The sequence below is a fragment of the Tenrec ecaudatus genome, chromosome 10, assembly GCF_050624435.1.
Source record: "Tenrec ecaudatus isolate mTenEca1 chromosome 10, mTenEca1.hap1, whole genome shotgun sequence".
Lineage (NCBI taxonomy): Eukaryota > Metazoa > Chordata > Mammalia > Afrosoricida > Tenrecidae > Tenrec > Tenrec ecaudatus.
This window is the reverse complement of record NC_134539.1, coordinates 95303468-95309044: the sequence shown is the minus strand read 5'-3', so window position 1 is coordinate 95309044 and position 5577 is coordinate 95303468.

Genomic DNA, 5577 nt, shown 5'->3' with positions numbered 1-5577 from the left:
CTTACCCTCATCATTCTCAAAACACCCACTCTCCATGTAAGCCCCTGGCATCAGCTCCTCATTTTTACCCCTCCCTCCCTGATCCCCCTCCCTCATGAACCCTTGATAATTTATAAATTATTATTTTGTCATATTGTACACTGTCCTATGTTTCCCTTCACCCATTTTTCTGTTGCCCGTCCCCCAGGGAGGAGTCCATATGTAGATCTGTGTAATCTGTTCCCCCTCTATAACCCACCCTCCTTCCACCCTCCTGGTACCACCACTCTCACCACTGGTCATGAAGGGACTATCCGTCCTGGATTCCTTGTACTTTTAGTTCCTATCTGTACCAGTGTGCATCCTCTGGTCTAGCCAGATTTGTAAGGTAGGCCTTACAAATTGGGGTCATAAAGAAGAATTGGGACTCAGAAAGCATTCAGAAACTAGAGTAAAGTTGTATGTTTCATCATTGCTACATTGCACCCTAACTGGCTCGTCTCCTCCCTGCAACACTTCTGTAAGGGGATGTCCAATTGCCTACAAATGGGCTTTGGGTCTCCACTCTTCACTCCCCCTCATTCACAATGATATGATTTTTTGTCCCTTCAACATCTGGTGATTACACAGGCTGGTTTGCTTCTTCCATGTGAGCTTTGTTGCTTCTGAGCTAGATGGCCGCTTGTTTACCCTCAAGTCTTTAAGACCCCAGGCACTATATCGTTTGATAGCCGGGCACCATCAGCTTTCTTTACCACATCTGCTTTCCTTTCTATTGAGATTTTTCTCAGCTTTACTTTATTATTGCTTTTGTTAGACAGCCACATGATGGGGAGGCAAAGATTATAGAAGACAGAGATATGGAAAAGGGATACAAGGGGCTAAGTTCAGATGGCTATGGTGACTGCTTCTTGGAACTCGACAGGGGTAATCTTAACAGATTTTCTTAAAGGACACCAGGACAATATCTGTCAGTTTGTCTTATTATTTTCTTGCTGTGACGACAGTAGTTTTTTCCCTTTGGTTCATAAAATCTGAGATGCATCAAGAAATGATGAGGGCCAGGAAGCCACCAGAATGATATCAGCATGGGGTTTTTAAGAGTCTCAGAGAATCTTTCCAGGCGGCAAAGATTTTTCTTTGGAGCAACCAGCAGAGTCCATGTAAAACCATCCCAGGACATAAAAGAATAAGAAGAAGCAAAGGAAAAAGATAAGAGGAATGATAGTTAAGGATCAGGAATGATGGTTTAGCATGACCAATCATCGCAATTTGCCAAGAACTATCCTGATTTTAGCACTGAAATAAATGGCCACTTCTGGGAAATATCTCATCTGGATTGAACTTGGAATGAGTCATCAATGCAGAGTTCATCAGAGACTCAGGACAAACATTAGGAGAGATAGAAGGGCAGCCAAATGCTTGGCATTGCAATCCATTATTTACCAGCTTTGGTGCCTTAAATGCGATTTAGAGAGAGTTCATCTCTTGAGTGGTTAATGCAAAGCCAATTCTGTAAAGAGCTTTGGAAGGGATGGACAACGAACAAAAATGCATACAATGTTTTCTCTAAATCCAGTTACTCCATGTTCAAACAATAAAAGCTTCTTCAATAATCACGTGTGATTGTCGTATTGCTATCAGGAAAAAAAATGAGTTGTTGAAATACTAAGATGCTTTCCCCAAGTTATGTAACTGTAAGGTAGTGGAGTTACATTGAAAATCAGGTAGTAAAGATAAGGAAATAAAGCTGAATGACTGCTCTTTTTTTGGGGGGGGGGTGTTAATTTTTTATTAACATTGTTTTAATATTTCTGATCCATTTGGAAGATACTCTTCATTGGAAACGTCTGAATAATTCACTGAATCTGCATTTTTAAAAACCATGGTAGGTGTATCAATAATTATCAATAAATTGATGTTATATGCCATTGAGTCCATTCTAAATTAGCTGCCCTATAGGACAGCGTATTCTGACTCATAGATACGCAATATAGGATTTTTTAGGCTCTAATTCTTTTTTAAAAACATTTTATTAGGGGCTCATACAACACTTATCACAATCCATACATAAACATACATCAATTGTATAAAGCACATCTGTACATTCTTTGCCGTCATCATTTTCAAAGCATTTGCTCTCCACTTAAGTCCTTTGCATCAGGTCCTCTTTTTATCCCCCTCTTCCCTCTCTCCCCTCCCTCATGAGCCCTTGATAATTTATAACTTATTATTTTGTCATATCTTTCCCTGTCCAACGTCTCCCTTCACCTGCTTTTCTGCTGCCTATCCCCTAGGGAGGAGGTCACTCGTAGATCCTTGTAATCGGTTCCTTCTTTCCAACCCCCTCTCCCTCTACCCTCCCAGTATCGCCCCTCACACCCCTGGTCCTGAAGGTATCATCCGCCCTGGATTCCCTGTGCCTCCAGCTCCCATCTACTCTTTTGAGAGGGGCTATGAGAAATCCATGTCATGGTGACCACTGTCCCAATAAGACCCTTTTGTTACTAAGACTAACTAGAAATGAACTTACTCTGGTTTAAAACTACCAAGCTACAGGGCACTGATTCATTCTCAGAAGAGCTGACCTTGTAACTTCAATTTTTTTTTATTGTTTCTAGAAGAAAAATAATCATTTGGTACCTGTATGTTCCTCATGTTGTATGTATGCGTGTGTTTATTTGTTCACAGATATAAGACAGGAATAAACAGGGATATGTTTTGACATAGTCATGTGTAAAAGCATCTATCCAGAATGATTTCTTCTTGACTTGAGAGACAATAATCAGCCCAGCATAGGGAGAGTGTCCTTAGTTTTGATATCTGTTGTTTCAGCAGCCAAGGGGACAGACACTTAACCAAGTGGAGATGCACTGCAGTGCGGAATCCCACACATCCCCATGCTAATATAAACCCACAGGATTAACCAGGAAAGACTATTTGCAGAAGCAGCTTAATGGGAACTGCACAGTTCTATGAGAAAGCCCTTGGCTGGCTTTTGGAGCATCATAGACTTCCGAAGCTGCCATTCTGTCATTGATGATGGAAACACCAGCCATATTGACCTTCACACTCAATTTGTATAATTTTGACATTGTACAAGATACCTCAAAAAGGAGGAAATGAAATGCAGATGATAATTTTTAGAATAATTTAGCTAATAGTTTTTATTAAAGTTCTGTGGGAAAATAGGGCCTTCTAAGGGGAGAAATAAAGATAATTACTCATTTACAGAAATATCAGTTCATCAATGGAGAAAAAATGATAAAAATAGAAAATTTGCAACCCTTATCACAAAAAAACCTGCCAGTAATTGGTACAAAAAATCTCTGCATAAAATATTTTGGGGAGCAAAAGATGTTCCAGTGTTTGCTATCAGTATTAAACCCTTTGAAAATTATAAAGGGGAAAATATTTCTATGAAATGAAAAGATTTTCAGAAAACCACCTTAACCAAGTGACCAAAACAATATTATTTACAATGGTATAATTTCATATTTTTGCTTCCTAATATTGTGTTATGTTAAGGTTAAAGATATAGAATATTCTTTATAAAACAAAAATCATTTTATTGGGGGATCATACAGCTCTTAAAACATTCCATACATCAATTGTATCAAGCATATTTGTATATTTGTACATATGCTGCCATCATCATTTCCAAAACATTTCCTACTTGAGCACTTGGTATAAGCTCCTCTTTTTTCCTCTCCCTCCCTTCCCCTCCCACTCTCCCACCCTCGTGAATCCTTGATCAAGTATACATTGTTATTATTCTTTTTTATCTTACACTGTCTGTTGTCTCCCTTCACCCACATTTCTGGTATTCAGCCCCTTCGTGGGGGCTGTTATATATATCCAACCTAGTGGTGGGTTCCCCTTTTCTGCCCCTTCCCATCCCTGACCATTCCCGTCCCCTCATGAGATCACTACTCCCACTACTGTTCCTGGGGGGTTTATCTGTAACCAAGCCCATAGCCTGAGGGTTAAGATAACCTGAAATATAGAAATAGAGGGGGGAAAGCTAAATAATAGCAAAAATAAACAATAATTAAAATATAGGCTATAAATAATTTGATAGAGGATAGCTAGCTAGATAGGGAAATAATAGTGCAAAGCACAGTGATATACGAATATATAGTGTAACAAGGTTCTTGTTATTATTAGGTGCTATCACATCAGTTCCAACTCCCAGTGACCCAAAGTCCAAGAGAACCAAACACTGCCTGGGACTTCTGTGGTAAGATGGACAACTGAACTACATAACTGGACCTGGCTACGACAACCAGGAGCGAGTCCACATGAGGGAGGTCAGTGATTGCAGAGAACAACTTCAAGGGCAATCAAACCAAAAGCTCTCCGTCCCAGAATCTTCAGGAGAGAGCAGGTTAAAGGGAAGGAAGGACAGACCTGCTTCAGAGGGGTTTGAGCTTCCCCTCTACCTTCCAGGTGCAGGGCAACCTGAGCTCTTCAAGCAAACAGCTCCCCACAGCTGTGCTGTGTGCCCCAACAACCAGGCCCAGCTCTAAGCCAAACGACCTCCGTGTCCTGCCAGGGAGTAGATACTCTTTCTGTGCCTTAAAGGAAAGGCCCCACCTTTGCCCAGCAAGATCGTAATTCCCAGCCAGCAAGCAGGTGTTGACCTGACATAGGTGCTGAGGTAGTTAGCTTATTGTGCCAACCTGGCTGATAAACACATTTGGGATTCATTGAAGGGAGGAGAGATAAATGGTTCAGCTAGCCTCGCCTTTTTTGTCTCTTGCTCTGTGATCATCAGATCAGTGTGCCTTGCTTGTTCTGTGCCTCAATTTGCAAGCTACACTACCTGTGGGCCACCTAACCTGTGGACTATGTCGCTGTAATTTGAGGTTCCTTCAAGACCTGCTTCACCACACCATTGGAATTTACTTCTCTTGAGCTGGGGACTGTCGGTCCCTGTTATCTGACTGGTTGTTAGTGACCTGCCTTACTGTTTGCTTTGCTGCCTGTGCCCGGATAGCCTGAATTGCTCTACAGAGGACTACCCGGCGGCCCTCAAGACTTGAAGGACTGCTAGTGTCTCACAGCTGTCTCACAGGAGTGAGTTGCACTGAACCATTTGTACTGCTTTATAATTTAATTAACTGTTTATTTCTTATATATAATTAGCATTCTGGTTTTGTTTCTCTAGAGAGCCCTGTCTAATACAGGTGCTCTTTCAGGGTCTCACCAGCATGAGAGGCTGATCCTGGCCTGACCATCTCTCTGTCCCCCACCAGCAAGCAGGGTCTATCCTGGCTGAGGTGTTTTTCTACCCCATGTCAGCAACCAGGCTCAGTCACAAGCCCGGTGATCTCTCTGTGGCCCACCAGCAACTGGCCCAGACTGGCTCAGGTGCCATGCCATCTCAGCAACTACACCCAGTGTCTGCTCGGCGATCTCTCCATGTCCCACCAGTAAGCAGGACCTAGTCTGGCGTGGTGTGTTTTCTCCACAAGCCCAGCCATGGCCCCTCCATATGAATCCTTGACACCATGACCTGTGACTGCAGTTCACCCATGCTTGTGCTGTCTACAGCTGTAAGACTCCCGGGCCCACTCGGAGTGCTTGTTCTGCATG